Below are 19,134 nucleotides of genomic sequence, written 5' to 3'. Positions count from 1 at the left end.
TAAAGTGGATAGCTGCAGATTTGCAAGGCTCTGCCAAGAGGATCTTAAACAAATGAAGAAATTGCTGTTCCCCAACATCATACTCTGTAATGCTGTTATACCTAATATAATTTTTTAACTAGGGTAGGGTCAAAAGGTCAATTTTGTGGGTCAGGTTTTCCCAACTTGCAGATGGGAGGTATATGCCAAAGCTATTGATATGAAAGGGAGGTAATCTGAGTGTATAGATCAGTCAGCAACACAGAGCTGAAATGATTTGGATTCTTTCCTCTACATGAAGCCACCAAATGGACATGTTTGCTCCTTCAGCATAATCCATAATGTCTACAGTCTTGAAATTCCATAAGAATATTTTTCTGGATTAACTATGGAATCTCCATTACATTTGATAGTGATACTTCTTTCTGTAACAGAAATCCATGTATTATTGTTTATATTTTCATTATACCTAAATTAGTCACTTACCCTTTTCAAATTCTTTGGTAGCATCCAGTGCAATAATAATTATGAATTAGACATTGCTTTTAAGTGTTACAGACCTCTTTCATAATGATAATCAGTTTTCTCAACCATTTGCATTGTTCATACATCTATCACATTCAAAAGCTAGCTAGACCAGCTTCCTGGGACTTTCCAGGCACAACCACTGTATTATGTCTGTGGATTGTACCTCATTAGGTGCTAAGTAGTGTTTGACAACTCACTGGCACATAATCCAAGTCTTTGCTATTTATCAGGGGGGTTGAGTGGTTTGTGGTCAGTCAAAAGTTGAAACGAATCGATGGAAGAATTATTCTGTACATTTTTCACATGCCTCTATTACAGTGAGAGGCTCCTCAGTCTGAGCAGGATGATTCATAGCACCAGACAGTGTCATGGAGCAGTTTGCAACTGTCTGACTCCCATGTCTATGCTTCAGCGCTTTGTTAACCTATGGCTACTTGGAATCCACAGTTACAACAGTTGGCTGATAAACCTAGGAGAAAGGAAGTACATCACAGTTTATAAGAGTTTCATTTTGCTGATTATTTTTTCTTGTATTGTGTTCTAACAGTGGGTGCTTCCACTTTCTAGGTGTTCATTCCAAGGATGTATTATGCTTTACGGTAATTTAGGATTATTGCATGAACTTATTTCCTCACTGAATCTGGTTTTATGCCTAGATTGCTTATACTATGTCCCAAGAAGCCTACCTATTTCTGACACAATGGCTATTTATGTTTATTGAGCTTTAGACCTAAAGACTTGGTTGTCTAGATTTACGAAAACAACCTTCTATTCTGTTTTATGGGAATATACCAGGAGATTGTCCCTATAAGCAACTGCTTCTTTCCAGGTGGTGGAGTAGTTCTATCATTTCCTTTGGAAGCCATTAGGTGCCGTAGCTATGCCAAAAGGAAGTCTGCGGAAATATTACCATCCAAAAGGCATATTGAAAATAATTAACCTGGCGCCATTTGGGTGTAAAGCAATCTGCCAGAAACCACTTGCGGAATCTAAAAGGGAAAATACTTGGGCATTCATCTTGGAAAGATGTCATCCAATGCGGGTAGGACATATTTCTCTACACACTGTTCTGTTCAGCAGATTCAGGTCAACATGTTTGCTGACTGTTCCATTTTTTAATGTCCATAAGCATTGGTACACCATTCAGTGGGTTCTGAAATCTCATTTGTAACACCACATCAAACCATTTGAGCTAACTCCTCTTTTACATAAGGAAGCACTAAATTGAAATTGCTGTCACTGTCTAGTTGCTATAAGCAATTACTCCATCATTTAGCTTAGGGAATCACCTCTGTAGTCCTATTTCCTCAAATTCTATGGGGTTCTATTTCTTCCAGCTAGTACCCAAGTGTCATTACCACAGCTGCATCCCAGCTTATCAAGTTACTACTTTTGGATCACGGGAAGTGTATGACCTACATTTCCTGTAACATTATAGTTTCACAGCTTTTAACTCACCCACAGATATATACATCCACCAATCACTCCAAGATGTCCCAAACATTCCCTATTCATTTTTCTCACACATAATGAACTCAAACTACAGAATATTGATCCTTCTTTATGCCTTATTACCTCAAAATGCCATACCTGTCTCCCCCACTATTTGGACTAGTGGATTTTTAAAATGGTGACCGGACGCGAATATGCTAATCAAGAGCAGGATATTTAAATCCCGTGCTTCATTAGCAACTTCGGTATGTTATATTTGCATCCCTAGTTCGGACTAGGGAGCAAGTGTAGACATACCCCTACTGACTTGCTATATGTCCTTGAGGGAATCACTTAAACATTTTTGGAAAGTACATCTGAAAAGGCTTGTATTAGAATTAAGTATGGCTATTATTTCATTCTGTGCCCTAGGTAGAATGCCCTCCTGTTCAGGGGATTTACTGATTTTGAAACTTACAAGAGACTCTGTAACTTCATCCATAGTCTTCAAACCCTTAAAGTAAGGATCTGATTTCCTCTATAATAGCAATTCTTCACTCCAATCCTGTAATTTTCTATAGGAAAGAATGACACAAAAAAATCAATTGAACATTCATTTGACTTCATCCAAATGCATTGTCCCCCCACCATCCCTATTGTTAGTTTAAAGGAGTTGAGCAATATTCAATCTTTTATCTTCTAATATATTTAAGTATTTCTTCATTGTTTATCCCTGGGTTTTTTTAATGTTCTCATATAATAAGCAACAAAAATTATTCAGCCATAGAATTTACCAAACACAGGATTATGGGAAGGACATATGTGTACTCTTGATAGAAAACCCAATCAAAGCAGCTTTCTTCTTTTAGAAACATTACATATGAAGGATTTTAAAAAGAGACCAGTGATTTTGAACGCCTTTGCTTTTGGTTGCCCAAGCAGATGCACATAGGGTAGGTCAGGGCTGATCCGCACTTTGGCACTCCAAGTGCAGAAGGTGGGGGTCCACAAGAGACTTTAAAATATCTTGCCTCTACAGGCTCTGCTTACAAAAACTCCCCAGAGTCACGGATTTACTGACTTTTTTGTTGGGGACTGGGGGGGGGGGGAGTAGCTGCCACCATCAAGTGATTTACCCTAAAGAACAGGGGGAACACTTGAATCCCTCCAAAGGTACCCCACGCTCTTTTGCCTCAAAAGATCTTGAAACAAAAAAGAAAAGAAAAACAAGCTGCAGTCTCTGGTAGCTGACTTCTCATTCCGGGCGGGCAGACACACAGAGACACTCCTGTTACTTTCCAGGACACAGGTGATTTTTATTACAAAACAGAAGACATGCTTGATAAAACATACTTGATTGCTAGGTGTTACAGAGCAACTAAGTAAAACAAATTAAAACACAGAAAATATCTGAGATCAAATCTTAGATGGAGAAAGGGGGGGCAGAGGAGGCATAGATTCACACAGAGCAGTTCAAACCAAACCACAAAAATAAAGAAAAATACTCTGATCGTGACTAGATACACTTTTTTCCCTTTATTTACTCATAATCCCTTCCTGGTTCAGTCCACTTACATGTCCTGAATTCCTTGGAGGCATGGTAGTCCTGCCTACGTTTAAATCATTCTGTGTTTCTCAACTCCTATCTTAACTCTCCCACACAAAGAAAACAGGCAAGGTCTCTTATACAATTCAAAGTTCAGCACTCTCTACTTGAGTTTAACCCTTTAGTCCCTGGATGCTGGCCAGCACTCCTCCTATCCATCACATGCCCCCCAAATCACAGACAGTGTTGGACAGGCTGGCCCATACTGTTTGTGATTTCTTCCTAGAGATCTGGGATAAAACATAGTTAATAAAGTACATGAATGGGGTTGTACCATTTGACTGGAGAATTGCTAATATAGTTCCGATTTTTAAGAAAGGGAAAAAAAGCGACCCGGGTAACTATAGGCCTGTTAGTTTGACATCTGTAGTATGTAAGATCCTGGAAAAAATTTTGAAGGAGAAAGTAGTTAGAGACATTGAGGCTAATGGCAATTGGGACAAATTACAACATGGTTTTATGAAAGGTAGATCGTGCCAAACCAACCTGATCTCCTTTTTTGAGACAGTAACAGATTTTTTAGATAAAGGAAATGCAGTGGATCTAACCTACCTCGATTTTAGTAAGGCATTTGATACAGTACCACATGGGGAATTATTGGTTAAATTGGAAATGATAGGGATTAATATGAAAGTTGAGAGGTGGATAAGCAACTGGTTAAAGGGGAGACTACAGTGGGTCATATTGAAAGGTGAGCTGTCAGGTTGGAGGAAGGTTACTAGCGGAGTTCCTCAGGGATCAGTTTTGGGGCCAATTTTATTGAATTTTTTTATTGCTGATCTTGGCACCAAAAGTGGAAGTGTCCTAATAAAATTTGTGGATGACACAAAGTTGGGAGCAATTGCCAATTCAGAAAAGGATCGGGATATCATACAGGAAGATCTGGATGATCTTGTAAATTGGAGTGATAGCAATAGGATGAAATTTAATAGTGAGAAGTGTAAGGTTATGCATTTAGGGATTAATAACAAGAATTTTAGTTATAAGCTGGGGACACATCAGTTGGAAGTAACGGAGGGGGAGAAGGACCTCGGAGCCCTGGTTGATTATAGAATGACTATGAGCCGTCATTGTGACATGGCCGTGAAAAAGGCTAATACAATCTTGGGATGGATTAGGCGAGGTATTTCCAGTAGTGATAAGAAGGTGTTAGTGCCATTATACAAGGCATTGGTGAGACCCCATTTGGAATACTGTGTGCAGTTCTGGTCTCCCATGTTCAAGAAGGATGAATTCAAACTGGAACAGGTACAAAGAAGGGCCACTAGGATGATCCGAGGAATGGAAAACCTGTCTTATGAAAGGAGACTCAAGGAGCTTGACTTGTTTACCTTAACCAAAAGAAGGCTGAGGGGGGACATGATTGCACTTTTTAAATATATTAGAGGGATAAATACCAGGGAGGGGGAGGAATTATTTAAGCTTAATACCAATGTGGACACAAGAACAAATGGATATAAGCTGGCTAGTAAGAAGTTTAGACTTGAGATTAGACAAAGGTTTCTAACCATTAGAGGAGTGAGGTTCTGGAACGGCCTTCCAAGGGAAGTAGTGGGGGCAAAAGATCTATCTGGCTTCAAGATTAAACTAGATGGGTTTATGAAGGGGAGGGTTTGATGAGATAACATGTTCTTGGTAACTAATTGACCATTCATTATCAGTGGGAAATAGGTCAATGGAGGGATGATAGGAATTACTAGAGAACTTTCTGGGTGTCTGGCTGATGAGTCTTGCCCACATGCTCAGGGTTTAGCTGATCGCCATATTTGGGGTCGGGAAGGAATTTTCCTCCAGGGTAGATTGGCAGAGGCCCTGGAGGTTTTTCGCCTTCCTCTGTAGCATGGGGTACAAATCACAGCTAGAGGATTCTCTGCATCTTGGGGTCTTCAAAGTATTTGAAGGCTTCAATATCTGAGATATAGGTGAGAGGATTATTCTGGGAGGAGTGGGTGAGATTCTGTGGCCTGCACTGTGCAGGGGGTCAGACTAGATGATCATAATGGTCCCTTCTGACCTTAAAGTCTATGAGTCTACATTTATTACTGAATACACAAAGAACCAAACATGATTCCCCACACTAGTCACTCTTGAAAATCTTGGCAAATCTCGTAAAAGTATGCAAAGGGTATTTAAAATGATTTTGAATCTCAGATCTGAAGTTTGCTCAAACCCTAAAATGCTTAAATCCTGATTTTGTTGTTCATATGGGTATGTTTACATTTCAGTGAGACATCTCCCATATAAGGGAAGCAGAATTTGTCTTCATGCTTGAATGTGTCTCCTCATCTGTGTCAAGTGAGCAGGATTTAGTCTCTGTGCACATATACAAGCATGCATGAAAGGGTAGCTTGCTAATACTGGGGAATTGTTTTGAACGTACAGACTAACATAGTGCTTGGTCCTGGATGTAAGAGGCTGAAAAGAGAAATTAAGGAGATTGCATCCAAATAGAGAATTGAATCATCACCCTCTTTCCTCATGTGTGGGATATATTTTCATTTTAATGGTTATGGATACATGCATCAAACTCCCTATACACAGAAATGGGAATATCTTGGAAAGAGTAATAAACGAGAAAAATGTTACCAGTCAACACTAGTGAGACAAAGCTCTTATATGAATGTGTTTGAGAGCGGAGATTTTTGTTTTGTTTTAAAAAGTCTTCCTATGAGAGAGATGAGAAAGAAAAAAGTTCTAATCTTTTCTATGCCTGATACTCATGAGCCCATAATTTTTGATGGATCCTTGGATTCTGTACAGCACAAGTAACCCTGAGAGCAGTTTACTGTAAGTAATTTAGCATGAGTGCATACTTTTTATGCTTCATGCCTCTCCAAAAACATCATTTATTCCTAACTATATTCCTGTTCGGCACAAGATAAAATTGCTAGTGAACTGAACTGGAAACAAAATTAGTTTTAGGGGGGTTTTAATTAAAAAAGAAACTTTTTAGTAAAAGTACTTGTATTTGTATTCTACCACTTCCAGAAAGTAGACTCTTGTTTCTGGTTGGCACTAAGTGTAAGATAGACAGAGTATGCATCTGAAATATCATTTGAAATTGTATCAATCTCTCTGTTCCAGATTATCCCCTCTCATTGGAAAATCTGTGAGAAGGGACACTTTGCAAAGAAGAGAAATTTCTCATAGAGCCTCTCCTCATTCTCCCACCAGAAGGAGGAAAATCTGCCCCTAAGCCTCTGTCCTTTTCCCTCTCCAAGTCCTACCTTATTATCATAGCTCCATTTGGAGCTGTGTTACAAAGGTCTTCCCCAGGACTGCAGCATGGGATGTTGGGGTGAAAAAAATTAATGCAGCCAGAGCTGTATCTTTTATGTGAGCAGAAGTATGATATGCCTACTGAGAGCAGAAACTGATAGATGCGCATATGTGGGAGCAAGTGTGGTGAGGTAACTTCCAAATGTCCATCTGTTCAACCCCAAATCAAATTCTCTATCACCACACTGTCTCCCTGCAAATACTTGTGAAAATGGGACAGAGCAAGATTCTCTTGTTAAATGTTGATAACCATTCAGCATTCATTCTAAATCACAGGTCAACAAAACATGATGTATTTGCTATAAAGGACCTCATGAGCATAAAATATAAAACATGTAGGCTTTGTCTACACTGCAAATTTTTGCAGCAGAAAATATGCTAATGAGGGACTCATTAGCATAAGTCACAATCTCATTAGAATATTATCTTACATTTCTTTTTGCGCAAGGGGTCTTTGCGCAAAAAGAAACAGTGTAGCCACTTCCATTTTGCACAAAACCCCCATTTTGCACAAGATTCTTATGCCTCTGCAGGCATAAGGGAGAGAAGAATAAGGATCTTGCGCAAAACGGCGTTTTTGTGCAAAACAGAAGCAGCTACACTGCTTTTTTTTGTGCAAAAAGAAATGGCAGACAATATGCTAATGAGATCATGACTTATGCTAATGAGTCCATCATTAGCATATTTTCTACCACAAAAACTTGCAATGTAGCCGTAGCTGTACAGTATTTTGCTATCTGGCCAACAATTAGTATTTAAGATTCAAGTGAGGGTGCAGCTAAAACAAAGATCCCACTCTTCCTTTATAATCGTGATTTAAAACTGCTCTTTGATATGTGTCTAGGAATTTGTTATTTCACTGTTTATTAGTTAAATACTAATACTGTTGAAGTTTTGTATTCTGACACTTTTTTTGTGCGCATGGTCTAACTTGACTTCTTTTTTTACTGGTTATGTTAATACTCATAAATACAAAAATAAAGCTTTTAAGAAAGTAAAATACAAGACTGAATATTTACAAACATTTTAACATGAAAAAATTGAGAAACAATATTCTTACTAGGGTTTATTTTTTTGTATTACGCCTTTGCTTTTTTGGCAGTAAGCTAACAATGTTCATTTGCAAGTCTACATATTTGCCAAAGAGGGACATAGCAATTTTAGTAAATCTCATAAGTGATGCTAATAATTTCTGCAAATCAGTACCAATATTTTTGTACAAAATCTGTCATTTGTTTACAGTTTAATTTGTTAGTACATGGAGTATGGGTTTTTTTATGCAACAGTACAATATTCTTACATTTTATGAACTGTGTAATTGTGTGTTTACATGTCCTGGAGCCTAAAAAACACAATAAACATAATGTTTAATTGTAACTCTTCTAAATATTAACACTATTAAAGTTAGAACAATAGCACATGTAGCAAAACAACGATAATGTGAAGATACAGGTTGAGAGGCAGTAACCAATATTGTTTAATCAGAGAGACATGTTTTGGGGCTCTTGTCCTTTCTATTAAAGAAAGTTCTATTGGGGAGGTCAATGCCAGGCCCTCTCTGCCGCTGGCTACAGGGCTCCACTCTAGCAGCTGCAGAAGGGCCAGCATTGACCGAGCAGGGACTGGGAGGGGGAGTGTTCAGGGGAAGAGGGAGGATGGCTGTTGAACACCAAGAATGCACGGAGCCCTGCAGTAGCCGGGCTAAGCTCCTGCCTCTCCCCTCCACTGCCAGCCACAGGGCTGTGCTCTTGAGCCCCGACCGTCCTAACTCTTTCCCCAAGCATCCCTCATCCCTATTCCTCTTTCTCCGGAGCTTGAACAACACACATGTGCCATTAGTGGTGCTCTAGGAGAACGGGGGAGGAGTTGCTGAGCATGGGGCCCCTAGCTTTCCCCTATGAGTGCTCCAGCCTGGGAGCAGTCATAGGAATGCTGGACCATACATGTTGCTGGATTATGGAAGTTGGACAACAGAGGTTGAATCTGTACTGCAATATTTCTTCATGTTTGTAGTAGCCATTGCCTTAAGAAATGGGAAGGATCAGGTCATAGGAAAAGAGAGACAGACTGGGTTAGGTCCTCAGATGGTGTAGCGCCTTCGATTCCAGTTTAGTTACCTTGTCTTAAATGGCAACTACTGTATGTTATAAAGGTCATACCATCTTAGACTCCTCTGTTTTCCCATTTTAGAAATGAGGGAAGATGAGCTACTTATCAAATAAGTATGTGATGAGTCTCAATTGGTTAGCACTGTCAGGACACTTTGGGCCTCTCAGAAGGAAGCTAATATACATTATTTAATTGGATGTCTTTGATATGCATGAAATAGTATTTGTGATTAGACTTGTTAAAGGATTTGTTTCCAGTCTTGTAATGGAGTAGACAATATCATCTGAATTGACAGTTATTAACAGGAGCATTTTGAGAGTGATGGGAAGCTAGATTTTTCCCTTTGAAATTTCATCAACATTTCTTATTAAAAGTTGTCTGAATATCAAAACAATACTGCTTGTGTCTTTAAGAACACGGGGGATACCAGATTTAATTGGTGGGGTCCTTTAATATCTCAGCCTATGGTCAATTGTTGCTCATATCAGTCACGAATAGTTGCCTTCCTCTGCCACCTGTGATTAGACTTATCACTGGAGCTGCAAGATAAGAGTGCCTTGCCACCATACCATACTTCAAAAGGAGGAAAGTGAAACTCCTGATACAGATATATTGAGCATATAAAATCCAATATAAATTACCGTAACTTGAAAGCAACTAAAAATCCAATCATTGTCCTCTGGATAGACAATTACAAAACAAGGTCCCAATCCTACTGTCAAGTACGCACATAACCACAGAATGCTGCCTTAAAATGGTTCTTATGATATTTGTGAGTAAGGCCAAGGGTTGTCCTGAATAGTTCGTCCAATGGCTTTATTGCTGCACGAACAGGAACCTATTACTACTCTGAAAGTTGTTGACAATCTTTTCAAAGACACTTTTTCCCATGTTTGTTTTTTATTTTCTGGCTGAATTAGTATGTGTCCTGTGAATTTTCTCATTGTTCTTTGCATTAATCGCAGTGACATCTATGGTAGAGGAGGAATAGAGCTTATTAATCACAGGCTCCCCTCCTGCTGTAAATAGTCAAGAGACAGCCTGTGACACATCCAGCAGCTGTTTCTGCTTTATAGATCAATGGAAATGTTAAAGGAGAAGATATTTCTCTGTCCCATTCAAAAGCAGATGCCAGCAAGTTTGAGATCCAATATCTTGCTGTTGGACGCGAAGAATTTTCTTTGGTTTATTATATTTTTTTAAAAAAATTGAGCTGTCAGAAAGTCATCAAAATATATATTGCTTTAAATGGCAGCTTTTACAGACATGAAACTACCATCCAGTTATCTACAGCGGTCTTGGCTGTTTGCAGAAGTATGAAGTGTAAGTTTAGGCTAAATCCATGCGAACATACACTGAGTCCTGATCAAGTGGTGGTGGTGGTTTCTGCTACAAGTCTGTATGGAATCCATGGAATAAATTGTTATTTCAGAGGACATAAAGAAAATGTGATATTTAAATCCAAACAAAGAAAAAAAGGCACGTCTCTCTAAATTATCTCCATCTATTCTGAAAATCCTGCTGCATGGGAGAAAAGGGACATTTCATGCCTGCAATCTCTTCTTAGTACAAAAAATGGGAGAACGTGGTCTTATTCTCAGATATGCTGTGATTGTACTTCAGGTGTGTTGGCAGCTTTTAACACACCTGAAGATTTGCCCCTTGTCTAGGAAACAATTGCTGCCTATTAATAGGGGAAAAAAGTTATTGACTAGTAAAGCTAATCTGTATCTTAAAACTAATCATTCAGGAACAATGAAACTCTTCAAGACCTTCTTTCATATCATGCTTTGGTTTTGTATAAAGAAAAATTTACAGAGTCATTAAAGGATCTATTCTGTTTACATGTCTGGGTATGTTGCAAGGCAACTGGCATATTTGACATGCTTTCTTAGGCTCTCATCCTTGTGTGTGTGCGCGTGAGGGGGAGATACTTGTGCTTTTTGACTTTAAAGTTAGTTTCTCAAGTAATTTAGTTAAAAACCTAGTGCCAGGTCTTCATCTGATGTAAGCTGGGCTAGCTCCAGTACATTAACTCTCATGGAGGAGGTGTCCTATGGAGTTAAATGAATGATTGTTGATAAGTTTGTAGCAAACAATAAGCAAAATGGACTTCCAGAGATCATATCCCCTTTAGAAAATGGTGTTTCCTTTCTTAAGGATTGAAGACATGATCTTACCATGTTCAGGAATCTAAAAAAGCCCTCTGCATTTACTTTTTGGACATCCATTCTTCCTTGGTAACATAGTAAATGCTTTAGCTCTATGGCTTCACCTGAAGGTTAGAGAAGTAGTCGCAGGTCTGGAAATGTGAGAGTTAATTATGCAATAAGCGACACTACCAGTGTAAATTAATCCCATTGGAAGTTCTGATTTGGCTTCCGTGAAATGTGAAGAAGATGCCAACTGTGTATCTTTGCTCTCATGTGCATGCCTGTCAGCCCCCTGCCACCACCCCATGGGCTTGCCTGCGGCCAGCATTCAAAAAAGAATAGCTGGGCTGTTGTGTATGAGAGAGTGAGGCCTCTCCTAATTATGCTTCTGCATGAGGCCTCTGAGTAAGAGTGCAGTCTGCTTCTGAAACTGGCATAAAGACAGCCATAGTTGATGCCATTAGAAAGAGGGGGCGGAGAATTTAAACAGTTTAGAGGTAATTTATTAGCATCTGTTATTAGCCTTTTGGCCAGTCAAGGCGCAAGCAGTTCTGGTTTATTAGGCTGTAGGAAGTCCCTGTTTATGCATTCACATAACTTTTACAAAACAGAGATACTGATTCTCAATTAGACAGCATCTTTTGAATGTGCCTCATCTTAGAATGGGGCCCACAATATCAAATGATCAGAAAATATTTTAGACGTCAAGCCTATTTTATCCTAAATCACTTCTTTTATTGACTGTCAATAAGGGTGCTGTCTTGTAGGGACCCTGTCAGGAATGCCCCCCTGCAGCAGACTGCAGCACGTGTCCTGCCTCAGTTTCCCCATTCAGAAATCTCCAAAATAGTTGTAACCATCTTTGAATACAACAATAGCCCTTGGGGTTTCACTTATTATGAATTGTGTGCACCTAAGCCTTAAAAACAGAAGTCCCAGTGATCTGTCAATAACCAACCTAGCATCCCATACCATGCTCCAGCTGGATCCAGCCCTCTCTGGATTTTTGGTGTCAACTCTCTGCTATTATCAGCCTTCAATCCTTTCTCATTTTTTCTGCTCTCGGTTCTTTGGCAGGAAACGCCTCTTTACCCTTCTGGTACTGGCTATGGCTCTTGAAGCATGCTACCACCTTCCTTCTGCTCTCTGCAGCTTTCCCCAGAAGACAATCTCCAGTTGCCTGACCCCCAGGCAGCTCTCATATGCCCCAACATCCACAGACTGCACCTCACTAGGTCTCCTCCCTCTCATTCTCCCTGATCTTTTATGGCCCCAGGATGCTGCCCCACACTTGTGTTCCGGCACAAGAGAGCTGGACCTGATTCATTTATGTGATGGATGCCAGTTCTGACTAGTTTTTTCCCAAGTGAAGAGGAAACTGGATGGAGACCACAAACTCCTTTCCTCCAGAATCAAATTGTCATTGGCCAATACCTTGTAAACTGCCCTAGTAACCTGGACAGGACTAGCAGTAACCTAGAAGTAAAAGACTGCATGTTCCATTACCATTGTCCCAAAAGAGTTCTCATTAAAATAACTGTGTGCTTGTCTATACCTGCAAAGTTAATATGTATTCCATAGGTGACCTGGTCTTCTTGTGTGGTTCTTGTTACTGTACCGAATTTACAGCTCACATAGGGTATTGTACATGAGGTTTTCCAAATACCCATTGAAATTTAAAAAAATCCACAAAGGAGTAATCTGAGTGTGGTTCTGCTGCAGCTAGTTCATTGCTGAACAAAGACTAGGGAAGAAAACCCTGAACCCAGTCTGAAAATATTAATTGGCTGGCAGCGAACTCTGCTCTTTCTCCAGGCAGCGCCTGCAACTGTTCTGTGTTCCAAATAACTTGGTATCTCGGCCTTTGAATCTGATAAGTATTACTGAGAGAGGGGTGCTTTGATCCTAAGGCAGGCATTTGCCTTCTTATTTTCATTGCCCAGTTGAATATGCTCTCTTTAAACATGTTTCGAATGTGAGGACAACATTCCTGCATTAAATGGCCGAAGAGGAAATCAATGACTAGAACGTCTGCTATGATTTACAGAGAGCTGGAGAAGTCTAACACAGACATGTCCATTTGTTCTGGAACCAGACTAGCTAACAGAGGCTCTCTACATTTGTTGTTGTTGTTTGTTGTGGACAACGGAAACAAGAGCAGAGCTTTTGCAGTTTAAAAACAATTAGCATCAAAGGTCAACTGTCCTGTTCAACATCAGCATGTGTTTATATCGCCAAGAATATCTACTGCAGGCCAATGTCATCAGTATCGATGCTCTAACACTCCTCCATTTCTGAAGAGGAGAATTTGTTCTATAAACAACTCTATAACATAATCAGTAAACCACCATCAGGAGAGCGACTCTATCTGCTGAGAGACTCCTCCAATGCTAGAGTTGGTTCAGATCATGAAGTGTGGCCAGTGTGAATTGGTCATCATGGAGTGGGAAAAATGAATGACAAAGACTACAGCAGCTCTGTGCCCACTGAGGAGTGTGCATTCCCAACATCTACCTCAGAATGCCTGATGGAGACACTTTGGCAGTGGAGGCTAGGTCCAAGTGGATTTAACTGGCATCCATAGAAAACCCCTACAGGTGTTTTCACAGTGTGGACTGCAGAATGGCCCATGTGCTTGTATACTAGTAATTCAGGTGTTCACTGCTGAAATTCCATGCATAAACATTAATACAAAAGATCAAGGAAGGTGTTTCTAATTTACTATGATGATCAGGGGACCTATGTCATCAGTTGCACCAACCTTGTATGCTGATGCAGCATGGAGCACACTTGCGGGATGAATGAGAAGATTAGGGAGAAGCACAAGGTGTCAGGCTAGCTTACCAGCTGGTCCCAGGCAGCCTTCCATTGTTCCTGGTCAACTCAGTGCTCCTCCCAGTTGGCAGCAGGCTCCTGGCATTCTTCCTCAAGTCCCTGGACAAGGGACTGCAGCCATCTGCTCCCACATCAGGTCTTTGCAGGTATGTTTCCTCCCATGAAATTGTGCAGATGGCATAGGAGGTGGAGGATACGCCAAGCTCGCAGCTGGCCCAGCTGTGCAGAAAAGCAACAAGGGCAGTCATCCCCAGGAGACACTGGGTATGTCTAGACTACATGGCTCTGTCAACGTAGATGAGCCATGTAGATGAGTTTACTAGACATAGGAAAATGAAGCAGTGATTTAAATAATCGCTGCTTCATTTACATCAAAATAGCCGCCGCGTTGTGCCAATCAGCTGTTTGGCGGCACAGCGGGGCAGTCTGGATGTGCCGCAGTCAACAAGGGAAGCCTTTGTCGACCGTTCTGGTATGCCTCGTGAAATGAGGTTTACCAGAGCGGTTGATGAAGGCTTCCCTAGTCGACCGCGGCGCGTCCAGATTCCCCCACTGTGCCGCCAAACAGCTGATTGGCACAGCGCGGTGACCATTTTGTTGTAAATGAAGCGGCAATTATTTAAATTGCCACTTCATTTTCCTATGTCTAGTAAACTCATCTACATGGCTCTATCGATGGAGCCATGTAGTCTAGACATACCCACTGTGTATGAAGCCTAGCCCCAATCTCTGAGTCGACACCGAAGGTCTCAGTGTGCTTTGAGCAAAGCCATATGTTGCCTACAGAGTGGGCACTTTTCAGCAGGGATACAGTCATCCCAGGGGAGCATCGCAACATCCACGTCCTGGGAACAAGCAGGCATGGGAAGGTGCTGGCCAGGCCAGGACCCTGTGGGCAGGCAGAGTGGATGGGCTGGCCTGGCTTTCTTCTGTATCCTGCACACACCGGATCTGACACTGGCAATGTCTCACAGACAGAAAATGTCTATCCCTGCCCGTTGGAGGATGCGAGAGAGGTGTTGGGGGAGATGTATGTGAGTGACAGATGCCACTTGCTGGAGACAGTGCTACTGGGTTCCCCTCCTCTTCCTACCCCCATCAGGTTCCCATTCACAGGATCGGTCTCCTCCGCATCACTGCGCTTGACCAGAAGTGGATGCTGCCTGAGTATGGGCATGACCCTGTGCCGTGTGCGGCACTGCTGTGTGGTTCCATGACTACTTAGTGGTGGCTTGTCATGGGAAGGTGTCCTACTACGGAGTCCAGAGTAAGGCCTCTCCAGGAATCTTGTGAGAAGAATTGAGGGGTTTCATGGAGCTGAGTGCTTTGGACTGGCACTCTATGTGTAGACACATGAACAAGCTGTTGTGTGAACCCCTGGCTGAGTAGACAGAGAGACGAATGTGCAGCCACTTGCAGCCTGTCACCTGCTCCCCCGCGTGTAGATAAGAAAAGTTATAGAACTTGCCTGAAGAGCCTTCCCCCAGGTTTTTCCAAAGCCTGGGAGACATCCTGGGAGAGGGAGACTGGTTCCAAGATGATGAGTAGGTCCTGGCTGGCAGCCATGGTCACCTGGCTGGCCTTTTCCTATTCCTCCTCGTCCTCCACCACCCTGCCCTACTGGAGGCTGATGCTGGGCGTGTCCTGACTGGACTCCACAACGAGAGAGGGAAGGGGAGAGGTGACCGCTCCCCCCTCACAATGGCATCCAACAGGTTGAAGTACTGGCAGGTGTGTGGTGCCACCCCAGAGCATCCACTCTGCTCCCTGGCCCCTGTGTCGGAGCTTTTTTATTTTCATGTGGATCTTGTGCAGTGTCCAGGTGTGATCTTTGTTTCCCAGGATGGCAGTGATCCAGCTGTAGACCTTCACATTCCTCCATCTGGTACCCTGGAGGTTGGTCTCCTCCCCTAGATCTCAATGCGGTCCAGTATCTCTGCACCAGTCCAGGCCAGAGCTCTCCTGCATTCCTGGCCAGTGGCAGCCAAGGGAGCAGCAGGAGTGCTGGCAGCCACGGGAGGTTCTGAGGGAGTTTTGGAGTCGCTCATGGCTCCCTCGTTGACTGCTGTCTCGCACTGGGCTTGCAAAGCTGGCCACATACAAGAAGCCCTTCTCCTGCTGCTGGGAGTTTTAAGCTTCACAGGAGGGGAGCAGTGGAGATGCCATGTGTGGTCAGAGTGGTCAGAGCTGCAGCTGTGAGAGGCCTCCTGAGGCCAACTATTTCAAATTATTCAGTGGAAGCACTGGAGTGTCCACACTTTCACTATTTCAAAATTAGCGTTATTCCTGAAGGAAAACGGGAGCGCAGATTGTGAAATAATTAGCCTGTTATTTTGAAATAATGGGCATAGTAAAGTAGACACTCCACTTATAAGTTTGATATAAGGGGGCTTATTTCGAAATAACTCCCTAGTGTACACCAGAGCCGAGTGTTGAGAAGCTAACTCAGCTGGTGGTGAGTAAGTTGGGATCCTAAGATGGAAAGGGCTGTGTATCACACAGTAAATGTTGTTGTTGTTGCAGTAGCATCAGCATCCTGGAGCTTTTTGAAAAGCCTTATGTGAATTTCAGTGAGGCAGCAAGGAAAACAGCTGGGATCAGGAGCTATCTATTTTTTATTTATGATGGCAGGGATAAACTATTCACTGCAAGTTATTTAGCTGACATCTCTCTTCAAACCTATTTGTAAATTTATCTGCAAATATTGTTTTTCCATTATGACTAGCTCTAGAGTTGATTTCAGCAGATTTTGGTGACAACAACTTTCCCCATCTATCATAAAATGTATGTATTTGTAAGTACTTTTATACAACTGCCTCTAGCTGTAGTGTTGTTGCGTTCACGCTCACTCCATCTTAATGGTTCCTTTGTAAGCTCTGTGGTTGAAAAGTGTGTTCAATGTGGTGGTCTGATCTAACAAGGACCTTGAGTTATTTAGCCACCATTGTGCACCAAAGAGTAAGGACCCCCATAACTTTAGCGTTTTCTGGGACAGTTCAGCTCCTTTTGATGAGTGAAGGATCATTAAACTTTGCTTCCCTTCCCACCCAACCCCCATAGACCATCTTTTTAAACTCCACTTAGTGCCCTTATGCATTGCCCTTTTTTTGAAAGGGTCATATGCTAACTCTGGTAATTTCACGGAGTTTTCTCATAACCTAAAATCCCTGTGCAGGTTGAAAGGGCAGACAGCAGCAGTGTTAATCTCCAACAAACACTAAGAACACATCACCCCTCAAGAACCACCCAAGTCCAACCATCAGCAATCAGAAGCGGTGCTTTCTCCTGATCCATGAGCCTACCTTAGCAGGCGGCAGGAACAGCAAAAAATAGAAACAAAGAAACTGGTAAGTAAATGCCTTTGCCATCTTGGAAGGAGATGAGCAGGGGATGAATTAGAAACCATGGGGACTGATTTTTTGTAATATGTTTGTGAATTAATTTCATGTGCAAAAGTGCAATAACCATAATTAACATAGCTGCAAAGCTTCTTTTGTCTACAGAGGGAGCCTCTGCCCTCACACTCTCATTCCTGATAGCTGAAATACCATGCATCCGAAGGGCAAGAATAGGGTTCCCTTCTGCATTTCTTCTCAGCTAGTTAATACTACTTGCCGAGCATCTGAGTGGCTAGACAAGCCTTTCTCCTCCATTCTCTTCCCTTTCTCACAGGTTCCTTGACCAGGATTCCTGGCGTGCTTTCCAGTCTCTGCCATTGACTCAGCATATGACCTGGGATCTCCCTGTGCTTCAGTTTCCCTTTTTAGAATGGGGGGAATAGTGGCCTATTTCCCAGCATCTCAAGTACTAGTATTCATTTATTGCTATTGGAATTGGGGAGACAACAGAGCAAGCTTTCTCATTCAACGTGCTGCCTTCTCAGGTGTCCCTAGCTCTCTACTGAAATGCTAGTGTTCATCCCAGCTATTTGACCTAGGGACTGGGATAGGGTGTCACATATTAATGCAGGGCTTGAGTTCTGCACAGAGGCTACTACATTGAAATGGATAGTGCTTTAGTCTCAAATAAAGAAAATGCACTTGCTGGACACTAAACTTGGTCAAATTTGAAAGTGCTTGGTTTCTATTCTCTTTTCACCAAAACAGTTTTTGTTTAGTCCAGTATCTAAAAAGCCCTGTGACATTTTCCCACTTCTGTTTGCTATTACATTGACATGCTTGTTTGTGGCACTTAAGACTGACCTAGACATAGGACACTAAAAAGGTCTGCTGCACACAGTCACTGTTTTATTGCTGTTCTAGCACCTTCAACAATCAGCTGCAGGAGCCTAGGCTGACTTTGCATTTTGGCCTTGATCTCTGGCTTAAAGATAATTAGGATAATTCAGAGTTCACACCTATCTCCCTGAGGGATTTGTTTAAAAATACATGTAATGTGAGTTTTAAAGATTTTCGTTTGATTGGAAATGTTCCTCTCCACTGGTTTTAAAAGGTGTCACTTCTGTATGAATGGTGAGACATTGATTAATAAAATTCCAAAAGCATTAACTAAACTGCATAAACTCCAACTTTTTATTATTATGATTCATGAAAATGAATGTAATAAAAAAGAAAATCCCAGCAGCTCTGTTAAATTGTATCCTTCGCAGTCTCCCTCACGATAGCATTACCAGATGTTTTATAATGCTAGACACAGAGCCATTTGCTGTTTTCTCTGGGGGAAAGCAGCAGCGTTGGCTCAGACTCTGATCCTTCAGCTTGTGAATCTATATCTAAGATACTTTATAAACCAGCCTTCACTTAGTGAGGGGGATGGTCTATTTGCAGTCTCTACACTATAAAATATCAAAAACAGCCCCAGATTATTTCTCTGGTGCCTTCTTTTTGTCCAGCTCTCCTGATCCTACTAGAAGAGTTAACAAGAGGATGAGAGTTAATCTCATCTTGGATCACATACTATAATCTGTTTACACCCAGAACTCCAATGAAGGCCCATCAGTGTTCTGACTATGTGAGGATTACAGGGCTGGGGTCAGTAAGCAGTATGCAGGCTGTACCAGATATTAACGTCTCAAAGCAAGGCTCTTCAGGGGCATAATCTTTCCTTTGTAATTTGAAATTCAAGACTTTTTACTAGTCTGCAGTGATTGAAAATAAATAAGCTATCTAAATGGCTTAGATGGAACAGGCTATATCACAAACCTTTAACATTTTGGGGAACAAGTCTACTCCCAGCACATTGAATTTTGAAAGG

The 19,134-nt window shown here is 41.6% G+C and overlaps 1 long non-coding RNA gene across 1 annotated transcript; it reads right to left on the bottom strand.

The window, feature by feature from the left end:
- Window positions 1–522: 522 nt before the first annotated feature.
- On the bottom strand, window positions 523–3,623 carry LOC102456986 (uncharacterized). The gene is made up of 3 exons (XR_331234.5): window positions 3,514–3,623; window positions 2,417–2,513; window positions 523–976 (listed from the first exon to the last, which is right to left on the bottom strand). It is a non-coding gene; the product is annotated as an uncharacterized LOC102456986 (long non-coding RNA).
- Window positions 3,624–19,134: the final 15,511 nt, after the last annotated feature.

Source organism: Pelodiscus sinensis, chromosome 4 (genome assembly GCF_052426305.1).
Source record: "Pelodiscus sinensis isolate ZL-2025 chromosome 4, ASM5242630v1, whole genome shotgun sequence".
Lineage (NCBI taxonomy): Eukaryota > Metazoa > Chordata > Testudines > Trionychidae > Pelodiscus > Pelodiscus sinensis.
This window is presented reverse-complemented; position numbering and strand designations above follow the sequence as displayed.